Raw genomic sequence first — 12,271 nt, forward strand, 5'->3', positions numbered from 1 at the left:
TTGGGGTTTCACCGTTTTATTTCAGTCGGGATGCACTGAGCTTTAAAGTTATTCAGAACAGATGTTACATAAACAGCTTCCAGGGGAGAACAAAGCCCGCTTGGTTTAATTTAATCCAAATTTTAACTACTTTAATTTTTTTTCAATAATAAAAGACCTTGTAAGTTGAGAGCTATTGAAAACAACCTGCAGCAACCGCAGAAAGGCACAGAAAGTCAGATCTGGCCAATAACGCGTGCTATTTCACCAGCTGGCATCGCTGCAGCAGATGGAGCCGTGGGACGGGCAGCCCCCGGGTGCCCCAGCGGCCACCCCAGCTCTGCCTCTTCCTATCCACTCACCCTGTGCTGTCACCAACATCAGCCCCAGTGGTTCAAAAAGCATTGCCCACTTCCATCCACGCAGTCGGGGCTTCGGTGTGTCTGGGGCAGCCCTGCAGCAGGAGGGGGTGTTTATGGAGGCTGTTCACCCAGGGAGGTCAGAGGAGCTACAAGAACATGAGGGGCTCTGCAGCCACCATCGGATAGTATAAGCAACCCAAGGTGGGAGATACAGGGATTGGAGAGGGACAGCTCTGTGGGGACAAGTGTTCTGCCTATAAATACCTTAGCAGAACAATATAAAGGAAGGAAGGGAATTGCTCAAATTATCTCGGAGCAGTAAAGCCTGGGTTTGGGGCCATAAAATCAAACCAGGCTAGGTTGGAAAGCTGTCTTGCGGTGGGAAAGCAGGCTCTGGAGACAGATCGCAGAGGAAGCTGCAGTGGTAGAACTGCCTTCTGCTGGGGTGTGGTGAACAGCAGGATGCCCTGCACCAGGGCCACAGCCCCATGGGTATAGCAGCACAAGCTGCAGGCAGGCAGTCCCCAGTGCCCAGCTGCACAGTGGGTGCATGCAGGACTTTAAATAGGCAGGGGCTGCTGCACGGTGCTTGCGGCAAGTTCCCCATGGCTCAGTTTCAGTTCCATACACCAACCATTTTATTTTCAACTTTTCACACCTCTTTGAGGCGACTGATGCCCTCTCCTCCACCAGATTCTGTGAGAGCAGAGAGAGGCCACAAGACAACTCCTGTTCCCAGCACACAGTCTCCAGCTATGCAGAGTGCTAGGTGCTCTAAATTCGTTTTAAGAATAGACCATACCAGGATGTTTGGGATGATTAAAACCTCCCCACTGGCCTGCTAAATAACTTCAGCTTTGGTCTGGCAGGATTCAGGTTGGTTTGCATGGGAGTTTTTGCCTTTTTTTCCCCCTTTGTGCCCAGCCAGGCAAAACTATGGGCCATTTACCAGCCAAGCAAGGAAGTCAGCTGGAGAGCTGCAGCAGAGTGAAGCCAAGCCAGGCTGCCCCAGGTCCTGTTGGCAGCACTGCTCCCCAGCCTACAGCCACACTCAGCTCAGCCGTGAGATGCCCCATTCACATTCAAAAACTCACCCTCAGCTTCCCAGCCTGCCTTTGTCCATCTGTCCTTCCTCCTCAGCTACATCTGCAGGTATCTGATAAGGCTCTCAAGTCTGTCCATCAGCAGGCTGCACTGCCTTCCATGGATCAGCTTGGTTTTTAGGGGGCTAGCTCCAGAACAATATGCAGGGCAAAATTCCCCTTCCTAAAAGGTATATTCCACCTAAACATCCCATCGGTCCCCGTCTCCTACTCCATCCACTGGGCTTCCAAGCCAGGGCCTGCTCTCCCCTCTGCCTCCCACTCTCATCAACAACCGGCAGGAAACCACATCTTTGCCCAGACTCCTTCTCCCTCCTTGTGCCCCAGGCATCTTCCATGTCTTGGTTCAGAGGATCTGTTTGTCCCTGGTCACTCCACTCTGCAGCTGTGAGTGTCCCCAGGCCACAACCACCTCCTCATCTCACTGTCTATCCATTTATCTGCATCCCACATCCCTGGGTTGCTCCACCATCATGTGGACTCTGAGCCCAAGCAGCAGGAAGCACAAGTCCTTGCTGCAGCACAGCACTGTGCTTTGTCACCCTCTCAGCCTTGGCTCTCATAGAAGTCCCACCAAAAGACACATGCCCTGAAGTGCATCTCAAAATTATGGCCCCATTGTGTACTTATATGGACAAGAGGTAATGGCCTTAAGTTGCACCAGAGGGGTTGCTTCAGGTTGGATATTAAGAAAAATTTCTTCTCAGAAAGAGTGGTGAGGCATTGGAACAGGCTGCCCAGGGAGGTGGTGGAGTCACCATCCCTGGAGATGTTCAAGAACCGTGTGGATGTGGCACTGAGGGACGTGGTTGGTGGGCATGCTGGGGTTGGGCTGATGGTTGGACTAGCTGGTCTTAGTGGTCTTTTCCAGCCTTAGTGATTCTATGATTCTATGATTCTAGGGCTCAGAAATGCTTCGAGAGAGGATAGCAAAGACTGGGAAGCATGCCTGCAGCTGCACCCATCTTTCACGCTTCAGCTGTCACCCCACTGTGCTTCGTTTCTTTTCCTGCTGTGAAGCAAGCAAGACCACATTTAAAGCAGGTGGAAACTGCAGAATTAAAAGCAGTGAGGAGCACCTGAGTTAAAACCTGACTGCTCTCCCCAAAGTGTCTGTCCTGTAGACAAGCTTTGTCTTGCCTAGGCCATCCTCCAAACATTATTAAAGCCTTGAAGTATCTGCCTCATTCCCTTTGGAGGCACCTCCAAAGCTCAAAACAAGATGCTCACCTCAGAACCATCATCTGTGCAGGGCAAACACAAGACCAGCTAAGCCCAGTATCTTGGGATCAGTACAGGAAAAGCTGGGGACACTTCCCTCATGCCTAGACTTGTTCATTCCATTCTTCAGAGGTGTGGTGGCCCACCTGGCAGCACATTTATTATTATCCCCTGCCCTGCCGGTAGCGATAGGTACAGCCATACCTTCTCCTAAATCACTGCATCACCCCGCAGTGCGCTCTTGCTGAAGCACCTCAGCACTGCCTGCATCACCACAGCGAGCAGAACTGGCCTTTACGCACCCATCCCAACCCTGGTGACAAGATGGGCATGAAACACACAGAAAGAGTCACTTCTGGAAGCTCCCTGGCAGCAAGATTCAGTATGGTGACAGACCTCACAAAATGAGTCACAAAGAGGCTTCAAGGATCCCTTTCGTAGGGTCTTCAAACAGCCTATGCCCTCTGGTAGGCATGGGGGTACAGCCAGGTTTCATCCCACCCTGGCATCCCACTCCACATCTAGCAGAGTCCCTCCCGAGGAATGTGGTAGGAGCTCTGGGGAGCTATTATATGCAGTATAACATGTGAGCAGCTTCCTTTGTGCTCTGCTTGACAGACAGCCTTCCTGCAGAGGGATAGCTCAGCTTCCCAGAGGGCCTAGGGCTGAGGGCTCAAAGCAGGCCCAGGACTGTGCCACGTGGAAGAAGGCGGAGTGCCACAAAACCCAAGCAAGAAGAGCAGGGAAGTAGTGACGACTGCAGCCAGGCTCAGCCAAGAGCGCAGCCATTAACAGACAAGTCATAGAATCATAGAATCGCTTGGGTTGGAAAGGACCTCAAAGATCGTCCCGTTCCAATCCCCCCACCGAGGGCACTGTTGCCAACCACTAAATCAGACACTAGATCAGGCTGCCCAGGGCACCATCCAACCCGGCCTTGAACACCTCCTGGGAAGGGACACCCACAGCTTTTCCAGGCAGCCTGTGCAAGTGCCTCACTACCCTCTCAATCCATTGTGACGGGACTGAGCTGAAGTCAAGTCAGGGCTTCACACCTGCCAACCAAACTCTGCGTGGCTGCAGTACAGCTGCGATGTAGCCCAGGTGGCAAACCAAGCTGAGCCCCCCAGCTTCCAAATGAGCAGCAGAACGGGCCCTCAAGGGGCTTCTGAGTAGAGCTTTCTTGAGGACCTTTCTTCCACACCAGACCCTCACACTCCTCAGCCCCAGGACCGCAGGGGCTGCGCGTAGGGCCCTGCTACCTACTGCCATGCTGTACCATCCTGCTCAAGGCAGGCAGAGACGCCAGGGATTGATGTATCCACTGCCAAACCCAAGCACCACACCACCACAAATGCTCATGAGAGCAGCAATGGGCATTTTTAAGAAAATGCCCCTCACAAGACACCCCTCTGTGCTCCAGTAGCAGCCTGGCTGGGATGAGCCAACGCTGTAACCAGAGTGTGCACAACACACCGGTCTTCAGCTCTGTTTCCCCGAGCAAAACTCGACTTCATAAAGTGAGAACTGGGAGCTGTGTTTTCACGAAGCCCTGCTTCTGATTGTTTTATCCTCTTGGTTTTTGGTCTGAGAGCAGATGCCATTTAGAGCTGGCTGTCATTTACTTTCCTTGTCTGTGGGCTTTTGGCAACTTAGAGCCCTACTTGCCCTGCCCCTTTGTGCAAGGCAGAGATAAAGGCTGGGTACCACTGATGCTGGGTACCGCTTCCCTGGTTCCTCCCGAAGGCAGAGTGCAGTGGAGGGAGGGATGAGTTGCAGCATCGGAGCAAGCAGTGGCTCCTCACTCCTGTGCCTTCTGTAGCAATGAGGTTCTCTGCTCCTCTAAAGATCTTGCTAGAATGTAATGTTGCTGTAGAAAAAGAGAGTGAGCAAGGAAATTGACAACAACATAAACATAACCATATCTTAGCAAAGTTTTAAAGCAGTGCTGAGGACAGAAAGCATTATAGTGTACAGGTAAGAACTATGCTTTAGACTAAGCATACAACTCCCTGAGCTAAAACAGTGTTCCTGATTACACCATAAACCAAGCTGAACTCTTCTCATACTCCAGTGATTCTGACAGTTTCTGTTCATTCTCTCTGTTGTGAGCTAGACCGTGACCAGATCCTATCCACACATCTCTCAGGTGTGCAAAACCCACCTCTGGGAGAAGGCAGGAAGGATTAAACAGCATTCAGCTCATCCTTGTTCCTTTTCTGATAGAAGAGGGGCAAGCAGCCACCAGTGGCTTCTCTGGGGCCAAGGGGAAGATATATCAAGGCAGGGACATGGAAGGGACGGTGGTGTGAGAGGTTCAGAGATCTGAGCTCCAATTGGCAGCACAGTAATCAGGGACAACAGAGGTACACTGGGGATAGCAGGGATCTTTGGCTGTGTGCCAGCCCTTGGGTCCTCAGTGGCGATTACCGCATGAAGTTCCAGGAAGCACAGCTGAACCAAGAACTCCGCTGCCTACACTGAGGAGGTGGGACGTGTCCAGCCCTGTGAAATGACATTGTAAATTAAACTTAATAAAAAGTGGCATTTATTGATGAGTTGTGTTAACCTTGTCTGAAGCCATTTAGACAAATTAAAACTCCATGTTGTATTTCCCTGCCACATTAAAAGCAGCAAGGCATAAAGTGGATTGATGCTGCTGGCCGCATTGGTTCTTTGTGAGCTCTGCATGAGCAGCACCCAACGCAGCCACTGGGCTCCCCCAGCATGGAGGCTGAAAGGGAGGAGGGGAGCAGGAGGCCATGGTGCACATCACCCTGCACTGCAGAGAAGCCCAGCTCAGGATCACAGCGGGCACAGTCCATACTTGGCATTTCACATAGAAGCAGAGGAACTGCTTTGGGCTGAGTCACCCTGACTCTTTCTCTCCACCAGCACTTTGTTAAGACTCTCACACACAGGAGAAGGAACTTCCATAGGCAAAATGGGAATGGCGTGAAGGAATATTGCCTTTTATTGTCCTGGTACTGTTTCTAACACAACTGAGCATCTCTGGATTTCACACAATGGAAGAGGGAGACAGATCTTTTTGAGCTCAATTTATCTCTTTGAGCCGCTCTTTCTTTCATGGAGTTCTGTCAAACTGCAGCCACAGAGGAGAGGAAAAAAAAAAGACTGACGCAGCTATGGCTAGGGAGGAAGATGCCTCTGTTTTTACTGCATGGTTCTGCTTCCTATTTGTAATCAAAATTAGAAGTACTCTGCCTAGTGACAGATGTTCCTGATGCTTTTTCCCTTCCTGCACCTCAGTTTTGCCTGGTCTCCCTTGCAAAAATAACACTGGTGTAGGAGATCAATATGAAGTGCTGGCTGACAAAATCTGCTACACAGATAGAGGTGGGTGAAGAGAAAAACCCCACTAAAGCCTCAGGCCTCCTGCTTATTTTACAGGGTTAGAAAACACGAACATTGAGGAGAGGTAGTCCAGAGAAACTGATAGACTAATGCGAAACCCAGTGATGCCAGAGCTACAAACTTCCTTTTCAAGTGAGAACAACACTTTAAGATGAAAAATTCATTACCCAATCTGTGAAAAGCAAATGAAGCTCAGCTTTTCCTAACCTCGACATTTCTCAGACTGCCGGCCAAAGCCATGGGTAGGACGCAGCCCCCACCCCCACCCTTCAAAGGGAGAGCTGGTGACAGAAACAGTTCTCAGATGTGACTGATCTCCTCTGAAGGAGCTGTCTCACCATGCAGCCCAGCTCAGGCAGCGCTGAGCATCCACACCTCTAATTGCCAAACACAGTGGTACAGCCTTGCTGCTCCTAGTGTGTGTTTGGCTGGTGTGCTCCCCAAAGCACAAGCAGAAAAAAGAGCGGGTGAAAGCAAAGGGAGGCCTTAGCGAGTTCATTTGGCAGGAGAACTTTTGCACATTGCCAGTTGCCAGCCCAGCTCTGTGTGCTACGTGATAGCTTCTGCCCAGGGACAGCAACACGAGGGACAATTTTCCGTGCTCACTTCCCCATCAGGTAGAGGCTCTATGGAGGGTGAGGGTGGAGGATGTGAGCCTGTTGGCTCCAAAGAGCTTTTCCACTCTGATGAGAGTATTCCCTAAGCCCCGCCGATGAAAGGCACAGATGTGCCTGCAGAGGAACGGCTCTCCGTGCACGGCATGGTCCCCAGAGCCCTCTTCAGCCGGTTTGATGTCTAAGTGGAAGGGAAGAAAACAAGCTGACAGTGGGGTTACCACCCGGGTGATTTGCTGAATTGATTAGCTGCTTCTTCCTAGGGCTCGCACCCTGACAAACAGCAGCCTTGCTGTAATGACCTCGGTGAGGAGAGTGCTGGAGGAAGACCTGCCGTAATGATGTGCTGCTTCCCTGGGCAAGAGACAAAGGAGAAGCCCGGGGAAAACAATGCAAAGGGAACTAAATACCAGCAAGAGAGACGAGAGAAATGCAGCTCATGGGAGCGAGAAACAAAACAAGAACCATTCAGCAGATGGGTTGTACTCCGGTGTGTAAGGGGCGGGTAGGTGAAGCCCCTTCTGGCCTGCTTGCGCCCGAGTGCTCAGTGCACAGTCTGTGCTCTGAGTGCTGCTTGGGCAGAGGCTGCAGAGTAGGCAGCCAGCAGCAGGGGCAGTTCTTCAGTGCACTGTGGAGTGATGGGTGCTGTACAAAGGGGAGCTGGAGAACAGGGAGACTTGGGCTAGGCTCCAAAGGATTGCACTCATTTGGATTAGATACCAAAAATCTAACGCTGAAGGGAAACAAATGGCCCAGCCTTCCTCATCTTTTCACTCCTGCCTTCTCCCAAAATCCCAGAACAATGCGGATTAAGAGAGGGAGGGAGAGAAGGGTGCTGCAGAGCCCATCTCACTTCTCTTTCCCATCTGTGCTGTGCTACTCCTGCCAGAGGTTTTATTCAACCAAAAAGGGGGAAAAAAGGGAGGGGGTGGATTAAAAAAAAAAAAAAAAAGCTGGAAACAAAATACACAGTATATTCCCTCTGCAAGTGCCCCACACCTAGAAGCACAGTCTGCTGCTCTCAGAGCCTCTAATTAGCTAAGCAAGGCAAGCGCTCATTAGCCCCACCTGGGTCACTCCACAACAGGGAAAGCAGAGCATTAACCCCCACATGGCTCCAGAATAAATAGTTGGGAGGTACAGATGCACTGGGGTTGTGTGTGTGTGATTTGGTGGTGTTGGCATAGTGAGCTTTATCTCCTGGTTGTGGGCTCAGGGGGAGCTCTGGGTAGGGGAGAGATGTGCTACAGCAGTGCAAAGCACAGTGCTATGATTTCAGCATCCTGGAGCATTTCTACATGGGAGCAGAGGGAGGCTCTGCACAATGGCAACAGCCTTGTGTTTGGTACCTGCCAGTTGGGTGTTTTGTAGCTGTAACTTCACAGAGCAAAGAAGAGGCAGTTTAATAGAAATATCTGAGATATGTTTTTGTTAATGTTAGGTTACAGGGGGTAAGTTAGCACCCAAACTGTCTCATGTGCTATCACATAAGTATTTCTCTCCCTCTGTGTTACTACTTTTTCCAGATCAGGTGCTTCCAGCTGAGACTATGTGTGTAGGATGAACCAATCACTGCCTCCTCCAGCCTGTAGCTTTTGAGTGAAGGTATTTGTACATGAGTGACTCAAAATAGGCAGGCAGGGTAAGTGGGAGGGTAGAAACAGATGTGTGGTTCTGCATCCTGTAAAGGTCATTATTGATTTTAGAAAACTAGTGCTAAACCACAGAAGGCATCTATCTGGGGAAGGGTGGGAGAGGAATGGGAGCAACTGCTATGGCTGTAGCCTGGGGGTGGTGTGAAGAGCACTAAATGGCAGTGAGCACTAAGAATGCCAAGCCTCACCCTGTGCCCACTTCTGGTTTTAAAAAGCAGCACCACAGGGCATGGCAGCTGCAGCAGGAAGGGATGGAGAGGGCTTAAAGCCCCTCCTGAAGCTGCCCAGCTCTCTTGTCTGCTCCAGCTGTGCTGGCTCTCAAAGCACGCAGTGAGCTCTGCCTACTGCCACGGCACAACTGTGAGACTCTGGATCCCTGGCATGCACACAGTGAGCACACCTCACACTTTGTCACAGCTCCATAGCTACCTGTGGCAGCTAAGAGCATTCACACAGAGCTGCTAACAAAACTGTGTGTGGCTATAACCAATGTTAATATCTCCATTTCACAGATGTCTTTCTTGGGGCACTGAGATCACTTGTACAACAGTTTGGATGCAGGTGGTGCTGTGCGAAGCCAGGAGCTGGACTTGATGATCCTTATGGGTCCCTTCCAACTCAGGATAATCTATAATTCTGTGATACAAACTGATAGCATTAAAAAAGGGTCAGTACTTGCACCAGCTCTTTCCCTCCCATATTTTTTCCTCAGCTTGATCAAAGGAATTAGTTTGGCTGGTTCTGCTGTATTTCAAGCCATCCTTGCTTTTCTTTCTGCTTATTTGTCCTCCCTGGTATGGCCTTCAAAGTCAGGGCTGGGAAGGCTGCAGGGGAATTCTGACTGTCAGTTTGTTTTACATTTAATATCTCCGTTGTAATGGTGTCCGAATGCTTTGCTAAATGAATTTTTGCTTGGCTTTGCTTTTAACCTGACTCCTGTAATGCTACTTCAGAGCAACCATGCCTGTCTCTCATGGGGAAGGAAAAAATGGTTGAAAAAAACACCTGTTGTGGAAAGGTGAAGGTAGAGTTCTGGTGGGTATTTAGAAGCTCTATTTACATCAGAAAGAGAGGGGAGGGAAAGCAAAGCCGAGAAGTGGAGCTCTGCCTCTCTAACCAAAGAGGCTCCCCAGGAAATGGTGGCCTCCTGAGGGCCCCTTTCTGAGGCCTTGGAGGTGCAGCACACAAGGCCAGGAGCCATTTTAGGCCTTACCCCACAGCTCAGGGGCAGTGTGCTGCAGGGCTGGGAGCATGGCACAGGACTGCTGGTTACCTGGCGGTGCAGCACCTTCAGCACTGCTCTTCAGGTGCTGGCTGCCATCCTGCCTCACTGGTGGGGCTGTGGGCCTGGGTGCTGCAGGGTGGCATGCCTCGCATCACGCACAGGGACAGCCCTGTGTTGGCACCGGGGTGGCTGCCTGCCTATCTCCCATTCGAGCTCCTTGGCCCCTTTGGGCTCTCTGTGACTCAGTGCCTGTATTCGCTCATATTTCCAGAGCGGGATTAATTACACTTTTCTGCTTATTCACATAGCGGACCAGCAGTGTCTTCAAAGGCCCGTTCTTTGGAGGAGGAGGAAGGTGACATGCCCCATAATTCAGCCACCATTGCGTCTAAATTAGATGATTAATAGCTTGACTGTTCCGTATATTAGGCCCCCAAGACTTTTTCCCCTCTCTGATCGCAGTGCATAATGTTTCTAACTTCCACACCGCAGCTCCCTGCAAGGCTTTGCCTGGATGCACAAACCAAAGCTGTGCTGAAGCAGCAGGCAGGGAGTCCTGAGGGTGAGCCCCACATACACTGTCAGAGGTGGTAAAAGGAAACCATCCAGAACTGTCACTCGTGTCCAGGATGTAATCCTTTGGCAGCTGCAGAATACTGGTTTCCATGGCTATTGGAGTTAAAACCTTGCACCAGTGTGGATATTGGTAGTGCTCAGTGCACCTCATCTGCTGCAGCACGTGTGAGGGAAACAGCCACACTGCCTTGCAGCCTCAGGCACCTCCTCATGAGCCACAGATGCTCCAGTTCCAGCTGTGTTTGTGCTGGGTGAGTTTAATTGCATGTGCTGAATTGAGCAGACCAGTAAAAGCGCAGCTCAAACTGGTTCAAGAGCACTTATGCCAGGGAGCTGGAAATAAATCAATTTTGTTACATGCTAAGGAAACTTGTCTCCAATTGGGAAAGACTTCATAGCAATGCCATTACTGGGAATGTCAGCTTTCTGTACTTACAGAGGAACAGGATTCAGTCTCTCCATCTTACCTAGAATAACAATGTTTAGCATGTAAGTAGCATTTTATAATTTCAAAGCAATTAACACCAAGATACCATGGTAATGAGAGCTGACAAGGCACTAGCATTAACTAATTAAGCCTCACAACTTCCCTTGGGTATCTAAATACAACAACTCTCATTTTATAGATGGGGGAAAATCTATCTGAATTGATTTACTCCAAGGCACAGAGCAATTCAGCGAAAGAGCCAGAACTACAGCTTGGCACTACCAGTGCTTGAATGGCTGCTCAGTCTTCCATGAGGCTCTGTCTTATTTCCAGATAGGGTAATATCCTGTTCTTGGACTCAGCATTGGAGAGGGCTTCAAGCAGCTCAGGCCCTCTCTTTCCAGCACCCAACAGCAGTTGCTTTGTGCTGCTCTTTGGGGAAGGTTCAGCAGGATCTGCGCTTGCCAGCTTTGAATGCATTGCCACAGATGAGGTTGCTCTCTGAGGGACAAACCAAGTTGCAACCTGTGGTTTTCAGCCCTAGTAGATTAAGAGCAGAAAATCTGTTGAGACCTAAGGCTCAGATCTTTGGGTTTGATATGCAGCTTGCAAAGCACACAGGAGAGAAGCCTGCATGGAGGATGGTTTGCCGTGTCAGGGCTGGCCAAATTCCCAGCAGACAGATGCTTTTCAACCACCTAAGAGACGACGTAAGCTCAAAGTGGCAGGATGCTGCTAATTTTCTGCCTCAGCCTACGGCGATGTGTGTGACAGCTGCAGTGTTCCATGCACCTTCCTTCTGCAGCTGCCTCATGCCACTTCCCCACTGCTACCCAGGGAATCTCATGCCCTCATTTTTTTGCAGCGCATGGCCCCGTGGGGAAAGGCTGTGGGCACCCGGTCAGGAAGCTTCAGCTGAAGGCTAATGTGGGAATGCCAGGAAGCTGGGTTTTTAGAAGAGATCCTTCTTTGATGCTACCATTCATCAGCTGGCCTGGAACTGGCCCCTACTTGCTTGGTTCTCGCACTTTGCATTTGGTGTTTTTGGCACTGTGCTCCCACATCTTTGCCTTCTGCTGAACTGGGGTAGTGGGCAGAGAGATGCATTTGGGCCATGAGCTCAGGGGGTGCACGCTGGGAGCAAGGCAGGAATCAGGGCAGCGGGGAGCAGCTTTGAATTCATCTTTGTGGATCTGGGGCTGTATCCCTGCAGGGAAATAATGCTATCAGGGAGAACGCAGCCTTCTGGCAGTGGTAGGGACGATAGAGGGAGCCAAATTAATTCATAAAAAAAACGCAGGGGAAATGAGGGCTGTAGCGCTTTGGACCAAACGAGCGGAGAGGAAACTTCGGTAAGGTTGGTGACATCCTTAATGGGACGGAGCGGGGTTACTGCAGGGCTGTATGACCCACGAACAGCGGAGACGCGGCCATCAGACGAGCCCGGCTGGGCGCTGCGGGAATGGGAGGAGGAACGTCGGGGAGAGAGACTGCAGCGTGAGCGCCCCGCACGCGGAAGCGGAGCAGAACGCCGCGCTCCGGGAGCGAAGCGGGCACTCGCCGACCCGGCGCTCCGCCGCCGCCCGAAGGGCGCTGCGCCCCGTCCCGCGGGGCTCCTTCTGCGACTAAGCCGCGCCGCTCCGCCCCGCCCCGCCCACCGGCACCAGGCCCCGCCCGAGCCCGCCCCGGTAGGCGTGGCCCGGCGGGCGTGGGGGCCCTGTTGTTGTGATGAGG

The sequence above is a fragment of the Numida meleagris genome, chromosome 1 (assembly GCF_002078875.1).
Source record: "Numida meleagris isolate 19003 breed g44 Domestic line chromosome 1, NumMel1.0, whole genome shotgun sequence".
In the NCBI taxonomy this organism is placed as follows: domain Eukaryota; kingdom Metazoa; phylum Chordata; class Aves; order Galliformes; family Numididae; genus Numida; species Numida meleagris.